At 44.8% G+C, this 21,093-nt stretch overlaps 1 protein-coding gene across 1 annotated transcript in view; it reads right to left on the bottom strand.

The window, feature by feature from the left end:
• The window catches only part of PLEKHG1 (pleckstrin homology and RhoGEF domain containing G1), a 473,068-nt gene that overhangs the window by 316,323 nt on the left and 135,652 nt on the right, over window positions 1–21,093 (bottom strand).

The following is a 21,093-nucleotide window of genomic DNA, read 5'->3' as shown; positions in this document are numbered from 1 at the left end:
TTAGAATGGATCAGCATATCTTATATACAACCCAAATTAATGGAATAAAACTAAAGTGTTCTGTCCTCGGTCATGAAAGCAAATGAATGAGTGAAGCACATCATCTATAAATCACCCTGTTTCTTGTGGAGGGCTGCTGACTATACCAGTGCTATTACAATAAAGTAAAATAAGAAATCATATCAGCACGTAATGTTCTTTTCAAACATGGACAGTGACTTCATCCTTGGCTAAGGGGCAGATTCAAATAAGTGCACGTTTCCTGTTGTGTATATTACATCACAGTGGTTCCCAAACTGTGTGCCTAGACACCCTGGGGTGCCGCAAGGGCTATTGTAGGGGTGCCATGGGTTGGTGGTCCAGAACCAAATCAAATTTTATATGGTTCAAAATTCAAGAAAGTGATGTTCTTAAATTTGGGAACCAATGATATAACATGTTACTATGGTTAGAAAATATTGCCTGAATTTTGCTCACACCTCTATAGAATGCTAGAAAGAACAGGCCACCCAAATAGCCCATGTATCAGTGAGGTTGCCCAGTAATAGACATTGGTGCAGCCAATTCTTACATTTACTAAACTTGGTTTGCATTTCATTTTATTTGATTTTAAATATTTATTTTCAAAAGTATTCTTTTATAAAGTTCAGAGAATAAAATTAACTAATGAAAGTTGCATTCATTGCATGCTGCATTAGGCAATATATACTATGATGTTCAACTGAAATTTACAGTAGTTTTTAACAGCTGGAGTGCTATTTGTCATCATTGTTGATTTATATGGTGCTGAAGATTTTGTAACGCTTGGCATAGTCATACAGAAATGACATCATTTACATAAGACCTATAAACATGGGTACATTTCATACAAATAAATACATGCATAGATGAAATTAACAGAACAAATTGTGTGGCCTTCTGAAATAATTCAGCATAAGACTTGAGAGGGACAAAGAAGACTGACAGCGAGTGAACAGACATGATTCATATGGAGGAGGACAGAGGACCCTGCACATAACAGCTTACTTTCTTGAAGGGGTAATCAGAGACAAATGGGAATAAAGTGATGTTAAGTTCAGTTGTTAGGCAGGTAACAGTGACAGTGGAGTCTAGGTATTCAAAGTGGCAGGAGGGTGGCTTGAAGTATTGAGCAGGAAGGTTGAAGAGGTAAAGATATTGAGTAGGAGTGATGAGGAAGAAGGGTACAATGGGGCCTAAATTAGACTAGGAGGGAGGAGAGCATGATGGAGCTATGTTACAAATTGATACACAATTTATAGTATTTTCCACATTCTGGATAAGGGAGTGGATACATATGTTATTCATGTGTGAAATAATTTCACCGAGTTCTTCCTGTTTTTGAAACTACTTATAAGAATTAAAAATGACTATAGTCTAAAGGTGTCAGGAATGGGTATCCCTGAGTTCCACCACAATAAACCACTGTGTTTGTGTACATTATTTAATTATTGACATTAAACACATAAGCACATGAATTGTTAATAGGTGGAGTCTATTTGTTAAGTGCTTGGTGCGTGGCGGGTCCATTTGGTTACTAAAATTGTTTGTTCTTAAACAGAACAGAACTAAAATGTGTTCACTAATTTGATTTATATTTATATTATTTCATACAGTAAATAGTTTAAATAGCAGTAGAATTTCTAACAGTATATTTGAATGTATATGAAATCATCGCTATTACGCTACCAGGCTCAGATTGACACACATGCTGCGTGCAAACCACATCATATATTTGAATGTATCCTCCCCCTCAGACTCTCCACCTCTCTACAAAACTTCAAACGGGCTCTTAAGACCCATTTCTTTACCAAACCCAGCCAAATCTCATCCTAACCCTCTGTTCCACGCTCTCTATGTACCCCATCTGTGTCACCCCTGTCTGTCTACCCCTCCCTTTAGAATGTAAGCTCTCACGAATAGCGCCCTCTTCCCTCATGTGCTTATCCTTTTCTTACTTTAATAATCCTCAACTGCCCAAATCCCGCAGTTTTTTGGCCACCTGGAACATCTCTGTCATTTACTGGTGTAGTTATGCTTAGTTATCCTGTACTTGTCCTAAATTGTCTTCAACTGTAAGTCACTGTTTTCCTGTTTGGATTATGTGCATATGACGTACTCTGTAATTGGGCGCTGCGGAACCCTTGTGGTGCCATATAAATAAAGGATAATAATAATAATAATAAATATGTGATGTTTTTCTTGTCATTTCCTATGTATGTAATTGAATTTTTTGTGGATAGCTAGAGTAGTTTTTGTCTGTTTACCCACCCTGTGCAATTTGTTCTTTGATCAATTAGCATTTCAATCAGGTGACCAAATGTTCAGAGGTAGGCCTATTCTTAATCAGAGACAGTATTTCTTTAGATTCAGTTAAGGGGTCAGCTTGCTGGGGGTAGCTTGCGTGGAATTTATTACGTGTGGAATTAAGAAGTGTGTTATCCGAACAGTTAAAAAAAACAGTTGAACAAACATTGAACAACATCAAGGAAAGGTAACTTACTTTAACAACTTACTCCAACTCCACTTAACCCATAAAACACAAACAACCACAGCATGTTCATCAAACTACTGTATCTTATTTCAAATCATGGAATTCTTAACAAATTTAACACATTCTACACTCACCCTGAAACTCACCCCTCTGTACATATTACAGCTTCTATTCTCCACTCCCCTCTTCTAAACACTCATGAGCTTTATACTTACTTCTCTGCAAGTACTTTGACAACTGCAATTGGCCATCAGTACAAACACTCGCAAACATCCACCAATATTTATCTCACTCTTCTGCTTTTATTAGCTGGTGACATATCACCAAATCCAGGCCCCAACCACCTTTCCCTCTCACACTCAGCTGTCTCAAAACAACATAGAAATCCATCTAACCTCATAAATATCACGTGTCTCCCATCCCCCTCCAAGTCACTAAAATGTGCCTTATTGAATGCACGCTCTGTTTGTAACAAATTAACATCCATCCATGACCTCTTCATATCTCACAACTTTAATCTGCTGGCTATAACAGAAACATGGCTCACACAATCAGACACGGCCTCCCCTGCAGCACTGTCACACGGTGGTTTCCACTTCACACACACATCTAGGCCTAATAATAGTAGAGGTGGTGGGGTTGGAATCTTACTGTCACAGTTTTTCACATACACTGTTCTACCTCAGGTTCCATCACTCGCATTCACATCATTTGAAGTTCACTCTATCAGGATTTTCACCCCCTTCTCTCTGCGTGTTGCAGCTATCTATCGCCCTCCTGGGCAACCTAAACAACAATTTCTAGAAGATTTTTCTGCCTGGCTCCCACACTTCTTATCCTCTGATATCTCCACCATCATTATGGGCGATTTCAATATAGCTCTTGACAGTCCACAATCTGGTCATGCATCCAAACTCCTCTCTCTAACCTCCTCTCGGCCTAACCCAATGGTCCGACTCCTGTACTCACTAGGAGGGCCACTGCCTTGATCTTGTGTTCACCAGGCTCTGCTCAGTTTCCGAATTCATTAACACTCCTTTCTCTCTCTCTGATGACAACCTGATCACCTTCACAATCTCTTCTATTACTTTAAATTCTAGGACACTAAAACCAAGCAAGCCTCCTCTAACACGCAGAAATACTAACAATATAAATTTTCAACAACTTTCCACTTCTCTGCAACAACTACTCTCACCAATCTCTACATTCACCACACCTGACACTGCTGTATCCCACCTGCACCAGACCCTAGAGAGTGCCCTTGATGAAGTGGCTCCAGCTACCCATCACACTCCACGTAGGCTTAGATGCCAACCATGGCACTCTAAATCAACAAGACACCTACAAAAACTGTCACGTAAAGTAGAACGTCAGTGGCGGAAATCTCAGAATCCAAGTGACTTTCTCACATATAAGACTACCTACCACTCCTATCGTCAGGCTCTGGACACTGCCAAACAAACATATATCCAATCTCTCATCTCTTATCATGCCACCAACCCCAAAATACTTTTTAATACATTTAAATCACTTCTTTACCCTCCCTCACCTCCCTTCACTAGCTACTATCAGTGCACAAGAACTTGCTTCCTACTTCAAGGATAAGATTGATAAAATCCGAGATGAAATGGTATGCTCTAACTCAGCCAGTGACATGCTCAATTCCCTACCTGAACCCTCTGGCACTTTCTCTTCATTTGATCCCACAAGTGAAGATGAAGTATCAACACTCTTTTCATCCTCCTACTACACTACCTCTCCTCTTGATCCTATACACCCACAGGTCAGTAAAGCTTTGTCTCCTGTGCTTATCCCAACCTTAACTAAAATCTGTAATCTCTCTCTCTCTACTGGTATATTTCCCTCTCTGTTTATACATGCAGTGATTATTCCCATTCTAAAAAAACACAACTCTGACCCAAACACACTCTCTAACTACCGTCCCATTTCTCAGCTACCCAGTCCCTCCAAGCTACTTGAGAGACTTGCCTACACTCGCCTTACACACTTTCTTAACTCCCACAACTTATTGGACCCACTTCAGTCAGACTTTCGTGGCCAACACTCCACAGAGATGGCACTGACCAAAGTAGTGAATGATCTAGTCACTGCTAGATCAAAAGGCCATTACATACTACTTATTCTTCTAGATCTCTCTGCTGCTTTTGACACTGTTGACCACTCTCTTTTCATACAAACACTACAATCCCTAGGTCTTCAGGACACAGCCCTTACTTGGTTCTCATCCTACCTATCTAATCGCTCTTTCAGTGTTCACTTCTCTGATTCTACCTCCTCTTCTCTACCTCTATCAGTTGGAGTACCGCAAGGCTCAGTCTTAGGTCCTCTGCTTTTCTCAATCTATACCTCCTCTCTTGGTAAACTAATCAGCTCCTTCGGATTTCAGTATCATTTGTACGCTGATGATACTCAAATCTAACTATCCTCCCCAGATTTGTCACCATCTGTATTGGCTCATGTCACTGGATGCCTGTCTGCCATTTCATATTGGATGTCATCTCGCCACCTCAAACTCAACATTTCCAAAACAGAATTAATTATTTTCCCACCACCTATGAGTAGTTACCAACCTGATATCTCCATAATTATTGACAATGCAACTATCCACCCTACCCCACAAGCTCATTGCCTAGGTGTCACCCTTGACTCTGAACTGTCCTTTGTTCCACACATTCAATCTGTCTCTAAATCATGTTACATGCACCTTAAAAACATATCCAAAATACGCCCTTATCTTACACAAGACACTGCAAAAACTCTAGTCCATGCGCTCATCATCTCCCGCATTGATTATTGTAATAGTGTCCTTACTGGTCTTCCCAAACATAGGCTCTCACCACTTCAATCCATTTTAAATGCAGCTGCGAGGCTAATCTTCCTCGCCAGACGTTCTTCATCTGCTGATCCGTTATGTCAGTCCCTCCATTGGTTACCGGTATTCTACCGTGTCAAATATAAAATACTTTTACTTACATACAAGGCTATTGACCAAACTGCACCATCATACATCTCCTCACTCATCTCAAAATATCTCCCTACCAGACCTCTCCGCTCTGCACAAGATCTGCGTCTCTCATCCACATGTATTACCTGTTCCCACTCAAAATTACAGGACTTTACCTGGGCTTCACCCACTCTGTGGAATGCACTCCGACGCACAATAAGACTCTCCTCTAGTCTCCAAACTTTTAAACGTTCCCTGAAAACTCATCTCTTCAGACAAGCCTACCAAATTTCAGACCCACACACATAACCTTCAATGCTTCCCTATCCAGTTACATCCCCTCTGTACAGTCCACATAACCTCCCATTTTGTCTTCCAACATTGCTGGGTGATCATATCATACAACCCATTAAGAACCTAGCAATCTGGGGAACCATTATGTAACAGGTAGCATCTATCCTATATAAATGCCTATTTCCCTATAGATTGTAAGCTTGCGAGCAGGGCCTTCCTACCTCTGTCTGTCTATCTTTGCCCAGTTTTGTTCTATAACTGTTGTTCTAATTGTAAAGCGCAACGGAATATGCTGCGCTATATAAGATACTGCTAATAAATAAATAATAAATAAATAAATAAATAACAGTAATAATAAGCACAGCACTGTAATTGTGAGAGAGAAGAGAGGACTGTCACTGCTCACTTTCTCTGCACTAGCCACAAATGCAGCATGGCTACCCCTATCACTCCGTTGCCACCGGCATTGGCAAGTGTGTATGCACTTTCCGATGCCGGATCCCTGTGGCTCACAATGTGGGGCTACTTACACATCATCTAATGTGTACCCACCCTTAAACCTGTCCTTCTAACCCTCCAGCCTCTGCAACGCCCAACTCTGCTCCCCGCACCCATTTTGTATCCATTAATTTCATCTTTAAATTTGTTGTATGTTGTATCCCATTTATGCAGGGCTACTAAAGCCTTGCGGCACCATATAAATGAATACAAATAAATTATAATAAAGCTCAATGGAATTTGCTGATGCTAAATGTATACATACTGTTAATGTTATAATTTTTTTTAATAAATATAATAATAAAGTTCTACAAACATGTCATGGTGGAGATTGTAGGACACCAAGATTCACCTAGACAGGGTTATGTGTGACAGATGAGATGCGCCTACTCAGCAGCTTAGTGCCCCTGGCTTTTGTTTAAATTGTGCAACTCTGATGCATCCATACATCCTGTGTACACATACTGTACCATGAGTTTTGGCCCTTACATCACCATACAAAGCAACATCTACATAACAGAATATTCTTGGACCTTGCATGACATATGTTGATTTTTTTATAAATGATACTCATTTATCTATAAACTGCCACAAAAGTTCAGTAGCACCGCACATCATGCACGATTATATGGGTTTTATTTTGTTCCTGTGGGGACCAATGTATTTTTTTCCCTGTTGAGGCCCATATGTTTTTTTCCTGGTGGGTGCCAATGTGTTTTATTTTTCCTCAGGGGGATAATGTATATTATTATTTTCTGCTAGGTCTAATGTGTTTTTTCACGTGGGGATGTAATTTTTTTCTTGTGTGTGCCAATGTGTTATTTTGCTTCTATGAGAGACAATGTGTTCGATTTTTTTTCTTTCCTGTATGGGGCCAATGTGTTTTTACCTTCCAGAGCAATTTTTTTCCCCTGTCTGGGGTCAATGTGTTTTATTTTTTTCCTGTGAGAGCCATTGTGTTTTTTGTTTGTGGGGGTCAATGTGTGTGCTTTTTCCTGTGGGGTCCAATGTGTTTTTGTGTGTGTGTGCAATGTTTCTTGTCTGCGCATGTATCTGAGTTGCACAATGCATGCATCCCGATGGTGTTTGTACAGAGACGCAGTACAGATTCATATGCATAAAGAAGTGTAATAGAAATGTGTTGGGCATTCCTGGTCGGTTACAGGGGGTTGGCTAATCAGGTACAGATGTAATGTAGTATGGGCATGTTATTGGAGAGACATGGGCATGTTGCTGAAAGTGGTTGCATATACAGATGATGATTTGTTCATGCTGGAGGCCATACTCTGACAGATGATCTTTACCTAGCGTAGAGCTGGTGAAAGGTTCAGTGGTGTGACTGATGGTGGCATCTAAAGATGCACAAAGCACGAATGCAGCTTCTGTAGACACTGACAGTGGGCATCTCCATTATTGCATATTCGGATGCATACATGTACACCAGGGAGGGGCTATGTAGCTGCATAAAGTCACAGATGCAACTGCAGCAAAAGGTGCAAGGAAGGCTGTAACTGGGAGGGATACCACTCCCCTTAACAGACCACACACCCTCAACAGACCCCGTCCCCATTAGGGCTGCTTCCATAAATTTCCCGGGCTGGTTTTCCATCCCAACCAGCCCCTGGTCCCGACTCCCGAGCCCCACAATTTCTGATGGCAGCCCTAAGTCTAATAGCTATTCTTTTTATTTGTAGTTAACATTAAGTTAGAACTTTTTATCATGTTTGCAAAACTGATCAGCAAACCAACGTCATGCTTCAAGTTAAATTCAATTTTCACACTTTCTGCAGCTGTCATTTTGGACTTTTCTCAGCACATTTTTATAGCCATAAAATTATCACTTTGTAAATATTTCTCACCGAGTGCAGCTTAGGAAATAATAATTACCTTTGTGTCAGTCATGCAGTATTAGTTTTCAGTTCTATATGTATGGAGAATATAATTCTTAGATTATTAGGGCTGGTCTGACATACTGAGGATATGATCCTCAGTATCACCATGACAACACTTCATTCTGTACACTTGTCCTGGAAGTCACTCCATTAAAGAGTATTGAAGATAGTGGGGGCCATTTGTGAAGAAGAAGCATGCTGGCGGTGCAGCACATAAATTGTGTGCAAGTCTCATGTAACGATACAGATGCACACCCCCATTTAATAATTTGATATGCACGCGTTCAGATACACTGTAAAGTGTCACTATTTGCGAGACAGTAGCCTATTATAGCAATGCACGTGACAGCAAATGTAAAAAAAAAAAAAGTCTAATTCTTTTTCTTGTGTCACTTCTCACTACATATTAATGTTTTAATTTGGCCATAGGAACCAATCAGCTTATACCTATCAATTTATATAATGCGCATTGGAGCTGATTGGTTGCTATGGAAAACTGCTAGTTACACTGCTTGATACATCTCCATTGTTTTTTTTATTTTTATTATGTCCATAATACAGTATAAAGGGGTGGTCTTCAGTTTGCCGGCGGCCGGGCTCCCGACGATCAGCATACCGGCGCTGGAATCCCGACCGCTGGCATACCGACAGCTTTTCTACCTCTTGGGGGTCCACGACCCCCCTGGAGGGAGAATAGATAGCATGCCCGCAAGGGGCTAATTTGCACTCGCCCAGCTGTCGGTATGCCGGCGGCCGGGATTCCAGCGCCGGTATGCTGGCCGCCGGGAGACCGACCAACGGCATAACATACAAAGGTGTTCTCATGTATGAATGTATCTGAATAGTGCAAAATGGGGACTCTGTGAAGTAGTGGATATTGCCTGATCACTGTCATCTAATAAAAAAAGAAGTTATTTTGTGATGATTGAAAAGCTCTGCAGACACTGAGCAAAATATGTTCAGTCCCTTAAATGCACCGTTCCTGCCCTTAGAGGTTTATCAGAATATGTTATCTTACAATACCTTCTTATTCTGCACTGGGCGCCAAAGCAGACAGGAGCATTACTGTTCTTAGCATTCAGTAAGTATCACTACTATCCCCCAAGTCTATCTCATCAGAAGGTGCTACATTTTGCTCTCAACAGTTGTTTTCAGCCTATGCGCTATGCCATGTGCTTACCTGTAAAAACTGACACCTCACAAAATAATTTTTTTTTTTTTAATGTATGGTTTTGGAAATTGTGTTTGAGAGTGCTTACTGAAATTGGTGACATATGCTTGAGGAAGAGTGGTTCATAATGATAATCATACTGAATATTAATAATGTCGAAGTCCTAACTTAAGAACCCAGGTTATATGACTCTTCCTCATGGGCCTACCCCTTTCACATCGCCCCGGGGGGGGGGGGGGGGGGGGGTGCAGTGTAAAAGTGACAAAGTAAATAACCCGAGTCAAGCTACCCTGCATTTCAACCCGGGTTAAAAGAAGGGTTAAAAAACAAATGTACAGATGGCGCTTCAATACAAAGGTGCAGCAACCTAACAGACAGGACGGTCACATTCAGTCCCTTAATAGCTAGAAAATGTTTGTTTTTTCTGTGGTGCGCTCCCTGGGTTCAAGCAGGTATTCGTACTTATCGATCAGTCTGTAGGGTCAAGTAAATTCAAGGGTGCCTGACGCTGGATGGACCAAATCAAACACAGTCTCTGCTCTTCCACCAAAACACTTCACCCGTTCCCTACTATAGGGATTTTCACAGTCAGTATGAGAGGTAATATGTGATGGACGAATATACCATCATAGGTAGCTCTTCTCCACAGTACGATTCACCGCATCAACCAATATTGGCGTCCCCAAAAAATATAAGGAGAAGATTCGCATATAGTGAAGTACAGTTTTTTTATTCAACGAAAAAGTGCAAATGAGCTAAAAACAAATTCTTCAGTGCAAATATGCTACAGATGATAAGGTATCCAATGTGCAAATAAGCAAGACATGCAATTAGCAGCATAAGAATAGCAGCATACGTTTGATAAAAATGTATAAAAATGAATCCACCACAAATTATGTGGACCTGCCTACCAGATTGTGTGGGGTGTCAGATAGTCCACCCAGAAACGCATGGAATGGTTACTTCCCGGGATTTGCATTGGTGATTGATTGGAGGGACCTTCCAAAAACCAGAGGGGAACAAGAACCAGCCGAGATTCTGCTATGGTCATTTGGGTTGCTGCAAATCCCGGGAAGTAACCATTCCATGCGTTTCTGGGTGGACTATCTGACACCCCACACAATCTGGTAGGCAGGTCCACATAATTTGTGGTGGATTCATTTTTATACATTTTTATCAAACGTATGCTGCTATTCTTATGCTGCTAATTGCATGTCTTGCTTATTTGCACATTGGATACCTTATCATCTGTAGCATATTTGCACTGAAGAATTTGTTTTTAGCTCATTTGCACTTTTTCGTTGAATAAAAAAACTGTACTTCACTATATGCGAATCTTCTCCTTATATTTTTTGGGGACGCCAATATTGGTTGATGCGGTGAATCGTACTGTGGAGAAGAGCTACCTATGATGGTATATTCGTCCATCACATATTACCTCTCATACTGACTGTGAAAATCCCTATAGTAGGGAACGGGTGAAGTGTTTTGGTGGAAGAGCAGAGACTGTGTTTGATTTGGTCCATCCAGCGTCAGGCACCCTTGAATTTACTTGACCCTACAGACTGATCGATAAGTACGAATACCTGCTTGAACCCAGGGAGCGCACCACAGAAAAAACAAACATTTTCTAAAAGAAGGGTTAAACACGGGTCGGACCCGGGTCGTTGTGCAGTGTGAAAGCTTCTGACCCGGGATATTCAACCCGTGTCTCAGAAAAAGGTGCTGATTGGAGCAGTCCCCAGCCCCTCCTTTTATTTCCTTTGAAACCTCATCGATGTGAGCCAGAAAAGTCCATTTTAAATCACATCAGTGTTTAACATGGGTGACCCGGGTTCAGTCTGAAAGGCACCAACCCGGGAATAACCTGGGTTGAAACTGCAATGTGAAAGGGTCTGAGGCTGCTCGGACCCAGGTTCAAAAACCTGGTCCAACCTGGGTTTGTGATGTGAACGCGGTATCAGTGGAGATTATAAAGAGCAATTCTGCAGTTGTATTATCCTTTTGTAAGCGGAGGTATCCTCCCTTCCCTTCCGCTCACTTATACCCCTTTCACACCGCCAATGCCGGATCCCACCCGGGAATTGGAAGCGGGTCCTTCCCGGGTGGGATCCGGCATTGGACGCTGCTGCTGGCTTCCCCGACCCGGCAATATGCCGGGCGGGTTGCCATAGCAGCGGGGGGCGGAGCCGGCAGCGGGGGTGGAGGCGGCGCTGGGAGATGAGATCATCTCTGTGCCGCCTCTCCCTGTTGTAGTGAACGGGTCCCGGGTCGCATCGACCTGGGAGCCAGTTTACGCTGCCATTGACCCGGTATTCAACCCGGGAATAACACTGCTTTATTCCCAGGTTGGATTGCCAGGTCAGGCGAGCCGGTACTTCCGACATGGCGCTTTCACACCGCAAGCTGACCCGTGTCTCAACTGAGACTGCCCTGGTGAAAGTCACCAATGACCACTTCTCTCTGCTCATCCTTCTGGACCTCTCTGCTGCCTTTGACACCATAGATCATCCTCTCTTCCTCGGCACACTCCAAAACGCTGGCCTCTCTAGCACTGTCCTTGACTGGTTTTCTTCTTACCTCACTAACCGCTCCTTCTCTGTGTCTGCCTCAAGCACCACCTCACACCCTTCCATCCTTCCTGTTGGTGTCCCTCAGGGTTCTGTCCTTGGACCCCTTCTGTTCTCCCTGTATACCTCTTCCCTGGGGGCGCTCATTAACTCATTTGGCCTTCAATACCACCTCTATGCTGATGACACACAACTCTACCTCTCATCTCCTGATCTGTCCCCCTCTGTCCTCTCTCAGGTTTCCAGCTGCCTCTCTGCAATCTCCTCCTGGATGACTGAACGCTCTCTAAAGCTCAACATGGACAAAACGGAACTCATCATCTTCCCCCCATCCAGAGCAACACCCCCGACCAATATCTCCATCATTGTTGACAACACCACCATCTCCCCCGTTCCCCAACTCTGCTGCCTGGGCGTCACTCTTGACTCCTCCCTTTCCTTTGCACCCCACATCCAAGCTCTGGCACAATCCTGTCGTTTCCAGCTACGCAACATTGCTCGTATCAGGCCATATCTCTCCCAGAGTGCAACTAAACTCATCATCCACTCACTGGTCATCTCACGACTTGACTACTGCAATGTCCTCCTCACTGGCCTCGCTTGCTCCCATCTTGCTCCCCTCCAATCTGTCCTGAACTCCGCAGCTAGGCTTATCTTCCTCTCCCGCCGCACCACATCTGCCACTCTCCTTCAACAAAATCTACACTGGCTCCCATTCCCCTACAGAATCCTCTTCAAACTCCTCACCCTCACATACAAGGCCATCTCTAATTCCACTGCTCCCTACATCTCCAACCTCCTTTCCCTTCATACTCCCTCCCGCCCCCCACGGTCGACTAATGACCGTCGCCTCTCCACCGCCCTGGTCACTGGCTGCTTCCCATGCACGAGTTCAGGATTTTGCCCGTGCTGCACCCCTTCAGTGGAACGCACTCCCCCGCTCCATTAGACTCTCCCCAACCTTGCAAAGCTTCAAACGGGCACTAAAAACCCACCTATTCATCAAAGCATACCCTCCCGATGCATAACCCAGTGCTTAAGCCGCGCCTCCACCCCCCTGCCTCATGCCGTGAACATATCAGCTTTGCTTGCATACTGCCATCAGGCTACCTCCCACTTGCCTGCACCTCTTGTCATCTGTCTGTCGCCCCTCCCCAATAGATTGTTAGTTCTTCAGAGCAGGGCCCTCTTTCCTCTTGTTATCTAAGCCCTCGTCTCAACACATTTCACTCACAGCTCTCCCCTACTCAACGACCATCTTTATCCTGCTAGTAAAGGCTCATCTCCATCTATGGCCACCAGCCTCTAGTAGTACGATGATCACTCCCTCAATACTTACATCTTAGCTGTATTATGTCTTGAGAATGTGTGGTGCTCTGTTACCTGTACTCTATTTCTGTTATTTATTTACTGTAATGCAATGTTTTGTCCCCTGTACTGTCCTTTGTACGGCGCTGCGAAACACATGTGGCGTCTTATAAATAAAATGTAATAATAATAATAATAATAATAATAATAATTTGTGCGGTGTGAAAGGGGTATAACCTTGCTGGAATGGCTACAAGCCACCCTGCACTTCTACCTCTCCAGAATTACATTTTCAATACCTAGAACAGTGTTTCCCAACCTCGGTCCTCAAGGCACACTAACAGTCCTGGTTTGAGTGATATCCATGCTTGAACACAGGTGACTTAATTAGTACCTCAGTTATTTTGATTTAACCAGCTGTGCTGAAGCCTGGATATCACTAAAACCTGCACTGTTGGTGTGCCTTGAGGACCGTGGTTGGGAATGCCTGACCTAGAATATTGGTTCATGTGTATGGTGTTCTGCAGCTACAAATGAACAGTACTCAGCAAGGAGCTACAGTTTACTCAAGAGGATGCTTAAGCACTCAGGTATTCTGAGATGCACATGCCGCATAGCTGCTACAGGTCTTTACACACAAGCTGAAAACTACACAAGATTGCTTAGTATCCTAGGACTTTCTTTGGAACAAAGTTGAGTCTATTCTTATACTAGTATGTTCTTCTTTATTGATAATATAGCTATAATGTAATGATGACACAGTCTAGGCACTGGCAAGTAGGCAAATTGGCAAGTCATGGGCATGTAGGAAAAATTGCAGGCTATGCAAAAATGTATCAAAGATCTTGTGTACCAAGCACAAGGATGGTGCAAATAAGCAGTGATAGTGATAATGGCAATTTACACTTGTAGAAGGATAGGGGTAGTGTAGCCATGTAGATGTGGCCACATCTGAATTTATAGATCCCTTTTTCTATTTACGTCTGATTTGCATGGAACTGTGGGCCCTAATTGTTTTGTCCTGATTACAAAAATCTAAGAAAAATTATATTTTGTCCCCAGAATCTACTGCATAAACATCATGTAGATTCCATTTAAAAACAAACAAACCCAGTTTACATACCAGACCAGGTGGTGCTGGAGCAAACACACAGTCCAAGTAGGACTACAGTCAGAGCACAGTATGCCAGGAGGCTACTCAAGGGCAGGAGGCCAGTCCAAACCTGCATGTGGCAGGGTGGGCTGCCAAGCTCTGTGGATAAACTGCACTTCTGGAGCTGTGTCGCCAAGCCAGGCAGGAGCCTGTGTCACCTGCAAGGAAGCAGGCCAGACAGTGAGCCTTGAATGTGAGTAGGCCAAAACCTGTGTTATGCCTGCAAGTAGCAGGAAAGGCTGCTGTGAGGTTAGAGAAGTGAGGTCAGGCTAGCTACACCCGTGAGAGACAGGACTGGAAAGACTTTTGAGACTTTGGGCGAATGTAATGCTGCCCGAGTTCAGCGAGCATGCAGAGTGCCGGACAAACTCTGCCATTTTTTTAAAGGGGCAGTCACTTACAAGGCAAAACCATGCATTGTAATTGATTTCCCCTTTAAAAAACGTCCATGTTCGTCTGGCATCCCGCACGGCCGCCAAACTCAGGTAGCTTTGTTTGCAGACTAGCTAACCAAGGATAGTCAGGGGAAAGAAGTGAGTCAGTGTTCTGAATGGGGCTAGGTTGTTTGTTATTTTCTGTTCATTTATGTTGAATGCTGCCAGTAAGGTTTGATTATTTCATTTATTTACCGGAAAAGCTGTCTTTGGATCATGATTTACTGTAGCATCTAATACTGCACCATTACACCCCTCTACCAAGCTAATTACCCCATATCATCAAAATATATAAGTTAAGATGAGTTAAATTGCTGTGAGATGTCATTCATGCTGTGAGATGTCACCCATGCTGTAAGATGTCACCCATGTTGTGGTGGAGCATACTATTTTATAGAATTGAGAAGATCCAAAGATACAAACTTTAAACTTCACTTTTGCTTTACAATTCCATGGAATACCATTGTCTATTTGTGGGCAGCCCCACCAGTCGATGAGCTGCTGAAACACCTGATGGTGACGCCCCCACTCTCCCGGGTGGAAACCGTGATGACTCAGGAAGTCCGCTTCCCAGTTGTCCACTCCCGGAATGAAGATTGCGGATAGTGCTCTTGCATTTCTTTCTGCCCAGAGGAGCATCTTTGACACCTCTCACATGCAGGCCCTGCTTTTTGTTCCTCCTTGTCGATTGATGTACGCTACTGCCGTGACGTTGTCCGACTGTACTTGGATCGCGTGATCCCCGAGCAGAGGAGAGGCCTGAATCAGAGCATTGTAGATCACCCGAAGTTCCAGAACGTTGATCGGAAGGTGGACTGACCACCTTCCCTGGAACTGAGCCCCCTGGGTGACAGCTGCCCATTCTCTCATACTCGCATCCATCGTGAGGAGGATCCAATCCTGAATCCCGAAACTTCGGCCTTCCAGTAGGTTGGAGGACTGCAGCCACCACGGGAGGGAAATCCTGGCCTGAGGTGACAGCCGGATTATCCGGTGCATATGAAGATGTGATCCGGACCATTTGCTCAGGAGATCCAATTGAAATGTTCAGGCATGGAACCTTCCATACTGGATTGCCTCATACGAGGGAACCATCTTCCCCAACCATCTTATGTAAAGATGGATGGATATTCGAGGAGGCCGGAGAACCATACAGACCATCTCCTAAAGTGTTCTTGCTTTGTCTTCTAGAAGGAACACTTTCTGGGCCATAGTATCCAGCAACATTCCCAGGAACAGGAGCTGCTGAGTTGGCTCCAGGTGGGACTTGGATAGTGCGGTCTATATGGAGCAATAAAAGCTCCCTGGATCTTCCCTGGATTTCTGTGCTGACCGATCAGCAATGATCAGCAGCACGGCAGACACGGGGAGAGTGACAGCAGCAGTAGAGGGAAGTTTCCCTTCCCTACCGCTGCAAACACAGTTTATATGACTGGTTGCATCCTGTGCGACCAGGTCAGATAAAGCACTTGCAGGCACGGTCGCATCTGATGTGACCATGCCAGGCAAGTGGTTAATAGAGTTGCACAGGGCGAGTGCAGCATCCTGAATGCAACCATACTCACCAGAGACATATCCCCCGCGAGGCCCTCTTGAACTGGCCCTCCCAGGTGTGAATGACATATGTCAACCAGCAACCCGCTATACAGGTCTTTGTGATATACCAGCTGCTGTGGAATAGACTTCAGTGTAGCCTTCTAGTTTTCTATCCCCAGGGTCCTTCAAAGCCGAAGGAGCAAGGAACCGGTAACACCACCTCTTTAGACAGGCGTGAGACAGAGACGTCAACAGCCGGGGGATCTTCCCAGTATTTCCTGCCTTCAGGAGAAAATAGGAAAGTGTTAAGAAGTGTCTGGCCACCTGGAATTTATTATCAGGATTTTCAAGGTGAACTTTAAGCATATCAGCTAATTACTTAGAATCAGAGAAAGTGACGCTAACCTTTTCTTGTGAGGAGAAAAACGACTGCTTTACGGCATCGTCTTCTACTGGGAGTTTTAACACATCCCTGACAGCAGTTATGAGGGGCTCAAGCCCTTATGCAGGAGATGAATCCTCAATGATAGTGTACAGCTCCTCCCCCTCCTTCTGTCCCTCTTCATCAGTTACTGAGAGTAAGCAGGCAGCCCACATGTATGTGGCCCTGAGCTAGGGAGAAGGGTCTGTCCTCTGCCTCTTGCAGCCAGGTCTTCTACAGCCTGCTGCAGTCGCTGTGCCTTATGACTATTTGCAGAGGGCTGAGAGAACATGTCCACCAGGGAGTTTAACCAGGATGGCTGCTGCACCTCTCCCCCCAGCCTCCTCACAAGCCTGTGAGGGCTTGCTACATTGTTCATGAGAAGGGGTGGAGGGGGGGGGGGGGAATCTGCATGTGCATAAATGGTGTTTACCATATTCACAGGAGACAAACTCTCACACACAACACATAGACACTCACATTGGTATGTGAGTAGGAGACCCAGAGAGAATGGTCAGCACATCAAACCTAGCAGACTGAGAGAGACTGCAGGCTGTAACTTTATACTGTGACTCTGTGGAACACCGTGTTTTATCCTTATGATGACTCTTTTTACAAGTATAATAGCTGCTCTACCCCTTTCTAACACCCCTATATGTATCTCTGGAGTGTTGGAGGAGCTGTGTGCCTGCTGCTGCTGCTGGAAGCAGAGGAAGGCGCCAAGAAGCCGCTGGTCCCGCTCTGAGGTAGCTCTGCCCCCTGCAATGGCACCAGAGCTATACACTTATTTATACTGGCAAATGTCTCCTATTGGTGTAATACATAACCTGTTTTTACAACCGCTTGCCAGTGTACACAGGGGGCTATAGCGGGTCCCCCCCCCAGGAGGGTCCAGTACGCCGCACCCGCGTTCTGCCGCACCATGAACTGGGGGACCCCCCTAGCGGTGCCCCCGGTTTGTACTCACCACTGATGTCACCTTCAGGCTATCATTAGGGGTGTGCGGCGTGCTGCGATTGTGACCACAAAGGAGCAGTGTTCCGTGCTCAAACAGCATACCGAAAATAACAAAGATTTAGGGGGATATCCAATTAGCCCCGGTTTTTGTCCCGCCGGGGGCTATCTAATTAGCCCTGATAAGCCGCGGCACGCGCTGGCTTATCGGGGATTTTGTTTCACCTGCCTTCGGCAGGCGAAGCAGGATCCCCGGACACAGCCCTGTTTTCGTCCAAAAACGGGGCTGTTTCACCCAAAAACACACAGGTTTCACTGAACCTGTGTTTTTCGGAAGGAAAGTGGGTTTTTATACACACGATTTAACAGGATAGCCTGTAAAAAAAAAAATAGGTGAAACATCGGAAAAAAAGTCAGATAAACGGCCGAAAATGGCCATTTTTCGGACCCGATGTTTTAACGGGGATAATTGGATATCCCCCTTAAAAAGAAACTGAAGAAAACTCTCTGGAGCTTGCAGAGTGTGCAACTTCTCCTGAGGACACTTTTACTGCCTGTGGGAGGGGGCCAAGAGGGGAGGAGCCAGCACACCCAGTTGAAGAAATTTAAAGTGCACCGGCTCCATTGGACCCCGTCTATACCCCATCGTACTCAGGGCCGGCAACAGAAATTTTGGGGCCTGGTGCATGTATTTCTCTGGGGCCCCCCAATCAACCCGTCTCAAAACAAACACACACACACACACACACACACACACACACACACACACACACACACACACACACACACACACACACACACACATATATTGTGACAAGAACACTGGAATAGTGTTTGAGGGCAGGTATGTTTGTCCCAGGTTCTTGTCTTACATGTATTAGAAAAATGAAAACTTCTAGGAAAATGTTTTGTTTTGTCAGAACCTTTTCAGTTTATTGGAAAAGCTGGATAAGGGCCCTGAAAGAGAGGTAGGGCAAGTTCCAGACATTGGGCCCAGTTCGGGTCTTTGGCCTCACAGAGGGCTAATCAGGGCTTTCAGCTGTGCAAGAGCCTTTTAGGGCTGCTAGCCTGATTAGTGTGTGCAGACTGCCTGAGGAGACTGGACTCTCTCTGAAGAGAGAAACACGCTTCTTTATACAAGTGAGCTATACAGTGTTTACTGGAGAACTCTGTGTTTTTGTTTAGTGATAGTTAGGAACGTCTTGTGTTTAGTTAGTGCCGGACAGGCAAGGTATTTTCTTTTGGTGTTTGTTTTATTTTCTGTTTAATAAAACTGGCTGTGGCCAGTTGCACCACAAACTGGACTTGTGTGATTCCTCAGCTGCTGCTTGCTGCCATTTACCCCAGGAAACGGCACCTTGTACCCTTACAGTGTTACAACTTGGTGGAGAATGCGAGCATGCCGTTCTGCGCATAAGTGAAAGCAGCAGCTTTATGAGGCCTGCAGAAAACGGTGGTTTATGCAGATACAGCCCAGTGTGAAGTTGCTGAGACTCGCCCTGAGGATTTGATATATGTCCTGGGAGAAAGCAGCTACAAAGCCGCCTGAAAAATCTGTCGACATGGAGGAACTGCTCAAAGCCTTGCTGCAAGCTACAGCGGCTCAGCAGGAGGCCAACAGACAGCAGCAGGTGGCAATGGAGGAAAATAGGAGACAGCAGCAGGTGGCAATGGAGGAAAATAGGAGACAGCAGCAGGTGGCTATTGACGAACTTTACAGGCAACAGCGTCAGGATAGAGAGGCCTTAACAGAAGTGGTGCAGAGCCTTGCAGCCCGGATTGGAGATATGGCCATCAGTGCTCCGACCAGCTCTAGTTCTATACAGGTCAGTCACTTCCTGCAGAAAATGACAGAGGCTGATGATGTGGAGGCCTACCTGACCACGTTTGAAAGGACTGCCGAGCGTGAGAACTGGCCGAAAGCACAGTGGGCCAGTCTGCTGGCACCTTTTCTGTCAGGTGAGCCCCAAAAAGCTTACTTTGATTAAGCCCTGCTGAGGCTCGGGACTATGATAAACTAAAGACTGAGATCCTGACCTGCCTGGGGGTCACGCTTTCAGTACGAGCACAACGGGTGCACCGTTGGGTGTACACCATGGAGAAGCCTCCTCGCTCCCAGATGCATGACCTTATTCTGCTAACAAAAAAATGGTTACAGCCAGAGACATTAACTGGTCCACAGATGGTTGAAAGAGTCGTCATGGACCGCTATTTGAGATCTTTGCCTGTGGTCCTGCGCAAGTGGGTGAGCCATGGAAACCCAGATACTGCTGACCAATTAGTGGACATGGTAGAGAGGTATTTGGCAGCAGAGGAACTACTGCAACCCATAGATCCTTGACAGCGCCCTTCAGTAAAGACTGGTAAGACTGTTCCATGGGAAAACGTTGCTGGGCGGATAAGAGAACGCAATGCTGGAGAGACTGTAAACACTGGCCCTAGAGACAGGCCAATGGGGCTAGAACGGTCTATGCTGCCCAAACGGGTTGATAATCGTGTGGTTAAATGTTTTAGGTGTGGTATGCCAGGTAATGTTATTGCCAATTACCCAGTCACGCAAGAACCCATGCAATGTGATGCTGCGTTTGAATGTCGCAGAATGTCTTTCTTTGCTAGGTTAGCCTGTACTGTGGTACCTTCACCTGAGCTGGAAAAACAAATGTGTGATGTGTTCTTAGAGGGTAACCGGGTAGAGACCTTGCTAGATTCAGGAAGTTTAGTTACCCTCGTGAAAGCTGGGTTAGTGAACCCCTTAAAGGTCCAGCAAATACCTATTGGGGTAACTTGCATACATGGGGACACCCAACATTATGTCACTGCTGAAGTGAATATAGAAACTTGTTGTGGGTCAGCAATTGTTAAAGTAGGACTGGTCCCCACCTTGGTGCATGAGGCCATAATAGGGAGGGATTTTCCCCATTTTTGGAAACTGTGAGAAGTAAAGAGCCAGTTGATAATACCGGTGATTTTATGGATGTACGTGTGTCTTCAGAACTTTCTGACCCTTTGCCTTTTGCTAGTTTGGCTGGGGAAGTGAGAGATGGGGAGTCCAGTGAGGACCCTCTTGCTGGGAACAGAGACATAGTAGTTAGAACTGAAAGCGTGCTTGACCTGGAGGTAAAGAAGGATCTGTCTGCATCTGAACAGTTAAAGGATCCTACCTTATTAAAGGCTAGAGAGAATGTTAAGGTTGTTAATGGGGAACCTGTGGTACAAGGTGACAGGGTTACGTATCCCCACATGGCCATCTGTAATGAGCTCTTGTACCACATTGTCAAAAAGGGTGAGGATGTGGTGTAACAGCTGGTAGTTCCCCAGCCTTATCGGAGAACGGTACTAGATTTAGCTCATAGTCACGTTACAGCAGGACATTTAGGGGCAGAAA

Source organism: Pseudophryne corroboree, chromosome 4 (assembly GCF_028390025.1).
Source record: "Pseudophryne corroboree isolate aPseCor3 chromosome 4, aPseCor3.hap2, whole genome shotgun sequence".
Classification (NCBI taxonomy): domain Eukaryota; kingdom Metazoa; phylum Chordata; class Amphibia; order Anura; family Myobatrachidae; genus Pseudophryne; species Pseudophryne corroboree.
This window is presented reverse-complemented; position numbering and strand designations above follow the sequence as displayed.